Here is an 11,987-nt window from a genome sequence, read left to right as displayed (position 1 = left end):
CATGCCTTCAAAACCAGTACCACCTGGGTGACCCTTACACGTTACCAAGTCCAGCCAGAGCACAAGGTACAACTTTGGCTATATCTGGAACGCAGCCACTGTGCTCTCAGAAAACACTTCCCAGAAGATGTCACCTCAATGATGCTGGTCTCTTCTTAATCACCGCTAATTTCTTAGCTCCAGCTAACCAGCATCAATAGTCCCAGTAATGCAAAGTTTTTGCTTTAGTAGTTCTGGTATCTTGTTAATCACAGCTGATTCTTCAGCCCCAGCTAACCAGAACTACAGAATCTTCACAATCAAAACAGCAATGGCCCTGAAAAGAGTCTTTAATTTTTCCCTCTGAAATTTCACAAACCAGACCTCCATCTTCTGCAGTGTTCTCAACATTATCTTCCAAGCTCCTACACAACATCTGACAGAGCTCTTAACAATGGATGGATCTTCAAGCCCAAAGTTCCAAAGTCCTTCCGCAGTCCTCCCCAGAACACGGTCATGTTGTCACAGGAATACCCCACTTCTGGTACTAATTTGTCTTAGTCAGGGTTTCTATTCCTGCACAAACATCATGACCAAGAAGCAAGTTGGGGAGGAAAGGGTTTATTCGGCTTACATTTCCATACTGCTGTTGATCACCAAAGGATGCAGGACTGGAACTCAAGCAGGTCAGAAAGCAGGAGCTGATGCGGAGGCCATGGAGGGATGTTCTTTACTGGCTTGCTCAGCCTGCTCTCTTATAGAACCCAAGACAACCAGCCCAGAGATGGTCCCACCCACAAGGGGCCTTGCCCCCTTGATCACTAATTGAGAAAATGCCTTACAGTTGGATCTCATGGAGGCATTTCCTCAACTGAAGCTCCTTTCTCTGTGATAACTCCAGCTGTGTCAAGTTGACACAAAACTAGCCAATACACCCAAGATATAAGATACAATTTGCGAAACACATGAAACTCAAGAGGAATGAAGACCAAAGTGTGGACACTTTGCCCCTTCTTAGAATTGGGAACAAAACACCCATGGAAGGAATTACAGAGACAAAGTTTGGAGCTGAGAAGAAAGGATGGACCATCTAGAGACTGCCATATCCGGGGATCCATCCCATAATCAGCCTCCAAATGATGACACCATTGCATACACTAGCAAGATTTTGCTCAAAGGACCCTGATATAGCTGTCTCTTGTGAGGGTATGCCGGGGCCTAGCAAACCCAAAAATGGATGCTCACAGTCAGCTATTGGGTGGATCACAGGGCCCCCAATGGAGGAGCTAGAGAAAGTACCTAAGGAGCTAAAGGGATCTGCAGCCCTACAGGTGGAACAACAATATGAACTAACCAGTATCCTCCGGAGCTTCTGTCTCTAGCTGCATATGTATCAGAAGATGGCCTAGTCGGCCATCAGTGGAAAGAGAGGCTCATTGGTCATGCAAACTTTATATGCCTCAGTACAGGGGAATGCCAGGGCCAAAAAGTGGGAGTGGGTGGGTAGGGGAGTGGGGGGGAGGGTATGGGGGACTTTTGGGAATAGCACTGCAAATGTAAATGAAGAAAATACCTAATAAAAAATAAAAAAATTGTTACTTTCAAGACTCCTACTAAGAATATTTACTATTAAAATGAAATCCTATTAGAATTTAATATTAATTGTTAATATTAAAAATTAGCGACTCTCTCCAGCCCGCCATCCCTAATGGAGGCACCTGTTACTGGTGGCGCAGCTCCTGGTGGCGCAGAGCACGCGGGCCTGGGCGGCGCGGAAAGCAGCAGGAGGAGGAAGAGCGGAGCAGGTCTGAGAAGCAGAAGCTTCTCGGCGCACCTGGTGGTGAGCATCTCTAGAAAGAGGAGAAGGCAAGGATAGGCCCAGGAGTGATGGCATCCAAATTTAAACAAGTCATACTGGATCTCACTGTGGAGAAAGACAAAAAAGACAAAAAGGGTGGGAAGGCCTCCAAACAAAGTGAAGAAGAACCCCACCATCTGGAAGAGGTTGAAAACAAGAAGCCTGGGGGAAATGTCCGAAGGAAAGTCAGGCGACTTGTGCCTAACTTTCTCTGGGCCATACCTAATAGGCATGTTGATCGCAATGAAGGGGGAGAGGATGTTGGGAGATTTGTAGTGCAGGGAACAGAAGTCAAGAGAAAGACTACGGAGCAGCAGGTGAGGCCTTCCGGAACCTGACAATCATTACGACTTTTGCCTCATACCTTGAAATCTAAGATTTTCTCTGAGCTCATAAAATGGCTACTGTTTTACAAGCTCTTATCAAGTGGGGTTTTTTTTTTCTGTAAACTTTTGGTGTTTCCACTTAACGGTTTCTATGTAAAATTGTTTAATTGTTGCATTTAATTCAAACATTCCTGTTAGCATGGCAATTTAACCCATTTTAGAAAAAAAATCTTTTTCATAATTTGAAATTAATAAAGCAATTTTAAAAGCAAAAAAAAAAATTAGCAGGTATCTATACATCTAACAAAATGGTCTCTAGCCAAGTTCCTAATATTGTTTCCTTCTGAAACTTCTAGTGTTAGACCTCCATAATCAGCATGGCTTTAGCACTACTGTCTTCCAGATTTCTACCAGGAAAGCCCATTAACCTTTGCAGACAGCATTCAACCACTTTCGTTATTAGCTCAAAGTTTTAAAGTCTTCCAGCCTCCTCCAGAAACAAGCAAACACTTCTAAATACCCCAGTTCTGGTACCAACTTTTGTATGAAATACTTTTGTATTGCTGTGTAATACATATGACCAAAACAACTTAAAGAAGGAAGGTTATTTGGGATTATGGTTTCAGAGGGATAAGAGTCCATAATGAGAAATAATTATGGCGCCAAGCAGGAACATGGTGGCAGGAACAGCTGAGAGCTTACATCTTGAACCTTAAGCAGGAAGCTGTGAGCAAAGTTGAAATGGCATGAGGATTGAAACTTCAAGCTTTCCTCCAGTGATATACTTCCTTTAGCAAATTAATTACCTGCTAAACATACTCAAGTGGTGCTACTAATTGGGGAGCAGGTATGCACACATATGAGCCTAGTGGAGGAAATTCTTGTCCAAACCACCGCATGCATAAATCATGTAACTTGGATGGTGATGTGTGGGAGGACCCTCAGGAGGTTGAGGACATTGAATGCTCAGAATTTAATGGGCTCATTACACACGAAGAAGCAGTCTCACCACTCTCAGCAGAGGATTCATCCCCAGCCTTCACCTCTGCAGTTCTCTCTTCCATTGCCTGGGGGAATTTATCCCACCTCTCTGTCTATGGGACAGGCAGTGATTTTCCATAAAGGAAATGCCAGAGAAGACAATGCTGATGTCTCTCAAGGACCACCTCTCATTGCCTGTAGAGCTACAGCTAGACTCAAGGGTAAGTAGACTCATAAATGAGAGATAGAACTTGTGGTCTAGAAGAGATCTGATATACCCACAAACAACTTAATGAGATTCTAACAGACATCTGGAGAATGTGTAAGTATGGATCTTAAATGTGTGGAATAATAATGGAAGGAACATACAATTGGACCAAGCTTACACATATAAGGCCATTTAGCAGACATTCAAGGTTTAATATTGAAGCTTTCACAGTTAAAAAAAAATACCAAGAGTAGCTTAATTATGTAAATTATATATATATATATATATATATATATATATATATATATTCACTTCACTAGTTCTGTTCCTTTTAGGGAATTCTGATTAATTCATGTTAGCAGAGCCTTTCTCATGTTATTAAATTATAAGCTTTGTTTAATACTAATAAAGTTTTATTTTTTTTAAAGATTTATTTATTTATTTTATGTATATAGGTACACTGTAGCTGAACAGACAGGTTTGAACTTTCATGTGGTTGTTGGGAATTGAATTTTTTGGACCTCTGCTCACTCCAGTCAACCCTGCTCTGGTCGGCCCTGCTCACTCTGGTCTAGACTGCTTGCTCAGTCCCTGCTTTCTCTGGCCTATTAATTTATTTATTATTATACATAACTAAGTACACTGTAGCTGTCTTCAGATGCGCCAGAAGAGGGCATCAGATCACATTATAGGTAGTTGTGAACCATAATGTGGTTGCTGGGATTTGAACTCAGGACCTTCGGAAGTGCAGTCATTTCTCTTACCCACTGAGCCATCTAGCCAGCCTGTATAGTTTTGTAAATGCCTGTATTAACTGAATATTTTCTCACTTGGCATAATTCCTTGGTGTAATTAAGGACACATGAAAAAAATTCATTGATATTTGAGAACACAATATAATCTCATTTGAGATCATGTATGTCTGTGTATTTTCACCAGTCCTAAAAGTAGCTTGAATATAGTTGGTGAACATTTGGAGAAGGTGGCTATCCTTAGCTCCTCAATTGAGCTCGGTGGCTTTTGCTATGATGCCACTGTTCATGCTGTTCAGCGTATCTACCACATGAGGGCAGTATAATCACACAAAAACCTGATATCTGATCTGCCCTTAAGTCAAAGAACTGATTCCAAAGGAATTTACAGAACATGTAGCTCATAATTGAAACCCAAGATGCAAATATAACAAATATACCAATAAAATATTCTTCCAGTTGAATAGCTTATTGAAAGGGTATATTATTTTCAATAGAAAAAGAGTTTACGGGAGACATCATTGCATACGCCAGCAAGATTTTGCTGAAAGGACCTTGATATAGCTGTCTCTTGTGAGGCTATGCCAGTGCCTGGCAAACACAGAAGTGGATGCTCACAGTCAGCTATTGGATGGAACACAGGGTCCCCAATGGAGGAGCTAGAGAAAGTACCCAAGGAGCTAAAGGGGTCTGCAACCCTATAGGTGGAACAACAATAGGAATTAACCAGTGCCCCCGGGGCTCATGTCTCTAGCTGCATATCTATCAGAAGATGGCCTAGTCGGCCATCATAGGAAAGAAAGAACCCTTGGTCTTGCAAACTTTATATGCCCCAGTACAGGGGAATGCCAGGGCCAAGAAGCAGCAGTGGGTGGGTAGGGGAGCAGGGCAGGTGTAGGGATTAGGGAACTTTCGAGATAGCATTTGAAATGTATATAAAGAAAATATCTGGTTCTCCCGGTTCCTTCGAGCTCGTCGTCTCTGCCGTCCTCTGAATTTTAATTTCCAGGACTTGCCTTCTGCCATGTCGTCTGAAGAAGGGAAACTCTTCGTAGGAGGGCTCAACTTCAACACCGATGAACAGGCACTTGAAGACCACTTCAGCAGCTTTGGGCCTATCTCTGAGGTGGTTGTTGTCAAGGACCGGGAGACTCAAAGATCCCGGGGTTTTGGCTTCATCACCTTCACAAACCCAGAGCATGCCTCAGATGCGATGAGAGCCATGAATGGAGAGTCCCTGGATGGGCGCCAAATCCGAGTTGATCATGCAGGAAAGTCTGCCAGGGGATCCAGAGGGGGTGCCTTTGGTGGGCGTGGTCGCAGTTACTCTAGAGGTGGCAGAGACCAGGGATATGGAAGTGGAAGATATGACAGTCGTCCTGGAGGATATGGATATGGGTATGGGCGGTCTAGAGACTACAGTGGCAGAAGCCAGGGTGGCTATGACCGCTACTCAGGAGGAAATTACAGAGACAATTATGACAACTGAGATGGGGCATGCACACAAAATATACACAAGGAATAACACTTCTGATCCAGGATCGTCCTTGCAAATTGCTGTATTTATAAAGATTTTTGGAGCTGCGCTGAAACGTCTGTTTTAGTACATCAAGTTCTATTTTTGAATTGAGCTCCCAAGGTAGTTTGTTAAAGAACTTTTAGAAAGCTCCATGTGTTCTTTAAACATTTTTTTCCCTTTTAAAAACAATTTTTAAGACATTTGTTACAGTCCCAATATTTTTCCTTTTATCAGAATTTTTGTTTAGGCACTCAGGATTATTGTTTCTGGCCAAAAGAAAAAAGTGGCCAGGCTAAATCAGTTTTTAAAGTTGATGTGTATTTAGGGACATTTTAAAACCTTGTAAACAATGTTTATCATGGCCAGAAAGTGATTTCTGAATGTACCTATGAACAATCCGAGTCAAGATCATGATTGCTTAGAGATGTTTTTTATTAAAGATCACCATCCTGATTATATAGAAGAGCTTCTTTAAAATGTTTGTGAATGTCATTTTTTAATACTGGAAGAAAAGTATTCTGTTGTGTCTGATGTGTTTAGGATGTCCTTTATGGAGCTAATTAAAAGATGAAACCTGAACACACACAAAAAAAAAAAAAAAAGAAAATATCTAAAAAAAAAATTAATTAAAAAAACTGTCCTCTGATGACCAGATACTGTGGAGTGTGTGTGTGTACATACATACACACATAGAATTCCTAGACATTTTAAAATTAATGGTTTAGAAAAGAACAAAATAGTTCAAGCATTAGAGAGGGAATTCTGCTGTTGCTGTTGATGGGTGGGAACTTACATCGCCTTTGACCACTAGTGTCAGACGGCTTGTACTGACCCAACAAGACATTTACGGCTAGTTACTTAGCATTACCATGTCTTGCCTGTCAGGCAGGAGTAAGCATGCTATGCTTTCATAAAGTGGGTAAGGATTAAATCAGATAATGTAGGTGGATGAGTTTGCTATATTCTTCATATAATCATTAATCTGCATTGCATTCATTCAATGCTGACTCTCTTTTCCCTTTTGTTCATCTTTCAAGGAGAGCTCTGGTAGTTCCCCATGGCCTTAGACTTCTTCCCATGTGGCTGATGTTGACCTTGAACATCTGATCATCTTGCTTCCTCCTTCCAAAGGCTGAAAGCTTTCAGATATGGATGTGGTATCCGATTTCTACACACAGAAAAGAATTTGAAGAGACATACTGTATTTTAATTATTTGATCATATTGATTCCAGATATAATACGTTTGAGGGAACTCTTTAAGAGGAGGGGAACAGCATGAAGCTTAGGATCTAGTGCTTTCTCAGAGAGTTGAATGGCGGCATTCAGATTTTTTTTATTGGATTTTTTATTTGTGATAATTCCTTATTAGGAATTATCTACAAGAACAGCATCATATTGAATAATATCCTGAAAGATGTTTAAGATACTGGAGAGTTACAATTTAGGCATGGGAAAATTTCTCTGTTTGTTTAGCCTTACTGTTATTAGTATAGAGCAAAGTCTTCAAGCATCTTTTTTGATGGACCAAAAATGGCAGGTTTAACCAAGGAATTTGAATTGTGATGAATCTCTGATCTCTACATAGTAATCACTTACTAAAAACCTAGAGAGCTTAAAAGGGGGCTTAGACTTTTCAGGAATAGATCTTTAGCCAGGAAATGGAAATTGCATAATTGATATAGTAATGCAATAGAACCCAGGAAGGAAGAGTGAAAGTCAAGCTAGAATAATTAGGTAGGATTGGGTGGACAGACATTTTCAGTGTGGTCTTAAATGTTGGGTAGGAATTGGAGAGGAACAGGAGGAAGAAAAAAAAATACAGGTAGGTGTTATCAACATGATTCTAAAATTCCTGTGCTGAAGTCCTAATTATAGACACAGGCAGATGAAAGACCATTCGAAGACAGAGGCATAAGAAAGCGTCTACAGGCCAATAATCCAGTGGTGTCAACACACCCATCTCAGTCTCGTGTTCTGCGAGAATACATTTCTACTGTTTAAGTTGTAGGATTTGCGGAGCTCTGCTCTGACCGTTTACTAATAAAAGGGGAATTTGTGAGCATAGTTGTGGTCCAGAAATCCTCCTATCCTCAGTAGATGGCTAGTGAGAAAACAATGGTTTATAGCTGGAGAGATAGATCAGCCGTTAAGAGTACTGTTGCTCTTGCAGAGGATCCAGGTTAGGTTTCCAGCACCCACACAATAGTGGGGATCTCACACCTCTTCTGACTTCCTTGAGTACACGATACACATAAATATACACAGGCAAAACTCAATTCTAAAGTTAAACAAAATGGTTTACTTAATGGTTTGATGTTAAAGAATATCTTGCTTTTTCGACAAGGAAGCTTATGTGATGTTGTTCTGGAAAAGGTGGAAGTTAGCCCAGTAGGGTCTAGTTAGAAGTTTGGAGCAGAGATGGAACTGCCCATGTCCTTTCTAGAACGGAATCCAGAAGTGGTGTAAAGGATTTTATCAGACACTGAAAACAAATGTTGGATCTGACACTGTAGCTCAGTTGATAGAGTGCTGCTTTAACATGTAAGAGGCTGTTGGTTCCAACCTCAGCATCACATAGACCAAGCAAGTGTGGCCCATAATTGTAATCCCAGCACTTGAGAGATGGAGATGGAGGCAGGAGGATCAGAAGTTCAAGGACTCAAAGAAAGGGAGGGAAGGGAAGGGAAGGGGAGGGGAGGGGAGGGGAGAGAGAGAGAGAGAGAGAGAGAGAGAGAGAGAGAGAGAGAGAGAGAGAGAGAGAGAGAAGCTTTTTGTGGAAGAAATCTGGCCTCATAGAAATGAAAGAAGTGGGAGAAGATATTAGTTGTTTAGAGTAGGAAGAGATCATGTTTGCCAGCACAGAAGGGAATTTCAGAGTGTGCTGAAGGGATTTCAATGCAATAGAAATGCCAGTAATGCCACATGTGTCTGAAACCAGCAGTTAAAAGAGGTAAGGGAAACAGACTGAAGCCAAGCTTAAGAACATAATGTTGGCACTAGAACTATGATGGTATACAAAATCCATAGAAGAGAGGTAAAGGAGGCAGAGAATCAAACTGTATGTATAGAAGATTTTAGGAACATAATCCTCCAATGACAGCTGCTGTGTAATTTAAGTTGGGTGGGTTCTTTCAGTGCAACTATCTCTGCTGTTCTAGAGAGATCATAGACTTGACAGAAGGCCAAGGCTTGTGTAATTAGCTTTATGAAAGCATAGAACAAGCAATCATGTTTCATGCTTGCATTAGTATTAAAGACACGAGAGAAAATAAACTCCCATAGAGTGAGAATCAGTTAAGACTAACCATTCACTGAAACCAAGAGAGATGACAGAGCTTGTGGCTGGCTTTCATTTCTGTTGCTAGTACACAATACCAGAGACAGGTATGAAGAAAAGAGATTTATTTACTGTTTCTCATGGTTCTGGTCCAAGGTCTTGTAAGGGCTTTCTTGATGGAAGGACCATTACATGGCACAGGATGTCACTTGGCACTTGGTGAAAGAAAGTCGTGTGTGTGTGTGTGTGTGTGTGTGTGTGTGTGTGTGTGTGTGTATGACTAGTTTCAATCATGAGAACTCTACCACATAATATTTTCTAACTATAGTCACCTTCTAGAGGCCTTACTTAGTTTCCACCTTCTTAAAGCTTGATGACGGGGACTAAATTTCAACATGAGTTTCCATGTAGGAGTTTTGGAGGAGACAAGCGTCTTTGAGCCATATCAGCAAGGCATTACTTATTCTGAGCCTTAAAACCACTTCCTACAATTCATGACCTTGATGAACTCCTCCATATATATTGGAGAATCTTTGCACTTAAAAAATGTATTAAGAGATTGTTCAGAGCCAGGGAAATAATGGTCAATTAATATAGTGATTACTTCTTAAAGGACCCTCCACCAAGGACAACCATTTGAATGAGAATATTGCTAATAAACTCTACTTTATTTTAACTTGGAGCTTTCCTTTGCTTTCATTTGTTCCTTTTATAGGTGTCGTTGGTATGATCACTGGCTTGCAAGTGGATGAAAAAAATAGACCAAGGTTTTCAATTTTATTTAGAGGTAGAGTTTTAGCTGATATTGGAGGCCATACTATATAGCCTTTTAATGTGTATTTATTTTTACTAAAGTGACTCAGTAATTGACATTGGCCATATGACTTTCTAGAAATATTATTTAAACATTTTTGCTAGAAGAACAATAAAATACTTAGCTGCTCCTTCACACTTTTTAACACATTATCTGTGCTACCACTGGTACAGGCGATGAAGTTTGGAGAAGTTTAAAAAGGCAGGGTAGAAAGGTAGATTATTGTAGAGTAAATTTCTTGAAATGGAAATCTATGAAATGGTTTTTATAATAGAACTCAAATTATAATCAGGGAAAAACAAGTGTCAGCAGCAAGCCTGAACTTTGAATTTCTCACTGGTTTGTCAAGATGAGTCACCATGAAATCAAATCTAATGTATAGGTAGGAAGTTTAGTCAGTGAAGCTAGTACTGCACGTTGATTTAGGAAAAGCTATGCAAAGGTAATGCATTGAGATTTGCTTCCAAGGATGCTGAGGGTCCTCGGAAAGCTGAGAAACCAGTTTCAGCACATACTTTGATGCTACTGATCTCTTGGACTGGGTGATTGCTTGTTGTGGGGACTCCCCTGGTCATCTGAGAATTTTTTTGACATTTCTGAACTGAATCCACCAAATGTCTATAGGAAACCTGTTGCCACCTTAGTTACAACAACCAAAATATCTCTAAATATTATTGTCATCAATGTCAGACACCCCAGTAGCCCCTGGTTGAGCACCACTGATTTTGCACATAAAGGGTAATATGGTATAATTAGAGAAATTGTCCTAGTTTTAGTGTCTTAACAAACAAGCCAAGCCATAGTGTTGCAATCTGGGCACAGGAAATTGCTAAGTTCTTTCAAGGAGATGGCTTGATTCATTCTCCAAGTGATGTTGACTAGCCTTGGGAGATAAGCACAGATAATGCTTTGACTACTGTAGGACAGATATCATAAAACCCCATACCTGATTTACTGAGGGCTCAGTGGTGACTGTACATTTTTCTGAGATTCCCTGAATAACACAGACACAATAATTTCAGATGAGTCACTAAAATTATAGCTTAGGAAATACGAAGCATATTAAAAATACAATTTAAAGCCGACTCATGTTTTACTTTTCCACTTCAAATATCAAGTGAATTTTTCCTTTTTTCCACTTGCATTGCTTTCGGTAAACTTGCTAGACTTAGCTTTAGTCATCTGCTGGGCTGAACAGCAGTGGGTATGACTGTCTAGATCAACTAGGCAGTTTTGAGTAGTTTTAAAATTTATGCTCAAGGAATGAACAATGATAGAAACTTGAACCACTGAAAATATTCACCTTATAAAAACTAAAAACAAAAGAAAATATATTTACTATATTGGACTCAGGGACATGATCTTAATTTCCATAAAGAAAACAACTTTTTATAGTTTAATATCTTTGGGGTATAACATGGATGTAGGATGAATTTAGCCAGTTGTAGTTAGAATAAATCTAGTCCTTATTAATTTACTTTACAGATATATTTCTTAAGGATTACTAGGTGACGTGGCAGACATTTTACTAATGAGAAGCAACCAGTCAGTTGAAGTCCCTATACTCCACACTACCAGCCAAATGAACTGAGAATTACACGTAAAGTGTTTGAGTGCCATTAAATGTTACAGATATCACAAAGGAAAGGGGTATCAGTTAAGTGAAACAGAACAGACACCATAAATTTTATTGTATTCCTATTGATGACAGGATGCTTCTCACTGTACATAGCCAGCACAGAGGGCTACCAGTTAACAGTCTGTGAGGTTAGTATTTAGTCTCAATTCGCATTTGAATGTTGGAAAGGCAATTTTTTCAAAACATTTTTTCATTTTCACTAACTCTGTCAAGTTGTATATCTCTGCCTCTTAGTTCTTCTGTAATTTTTACATCCAGTGCATTCAGTCCCTGCCTTCCCTTCTCTGTAACTACTCCAGATTTATAAGACACATGAACCCATTTGCTCTAGGCAACATCATTGAAAAGAACCTACATTCTAAATTAAAGACCCTTGTTTCATGTCCCTTGTTAGACAACCAGTATGGCCTTCCTGGCTCCATCTTTTAACCCTGACACCCATCGTTTCCCTACCTATTTTGTTTTGGTTCTTATGTGACTCTGGATATCTCTTCTCAGCCTTTACTTACAAGCTACTCGATATCAGTGTCCCACCATTAGTGGGGCTTTTGTGGGGCGTGTCTTTTCTGGTTCCTTCTCCTTGTTCATTTTACCTGCTTCATGCATCTCGTGACTTCAACTACTGCCTCTGTG

At 40.2% G+C, this 11,987-nt stretch overlaps 2 pseudogenes; both read left to right on the top strand.

Annotated features, from left to right (window-relative positions):
* Gm4322 (predicted gene 4322) lies at nt 1,663-2,444 on the top strand (annotated as a pseudogene).
* Rbm3-ps lies at nt 5,055-6,202 on the top strand (annotated as a pseudogene).
* Nucleotides 6,203-11,987: the final 5,785 nt, after the last annotated feature.

Source organism: Mus musculus, chromosome 1 (genome assembly GCF_000001635.26).
Source record: "Mus musculus strain C57BL/6J chromosome 1, GRCm38.p6 C57BL/6J".
Classification (NCBI taxonomy): domain Eukaryota; kingdom Metazoa; phylum Chordata; class Mammalia; order Rodentia; family Muridae; genus Mus; species Mus musculus.
Note: the sequence above shows the minus strand (reverse complement) of the source record. Positions and strands in the feature narration are given on the sequence as shown.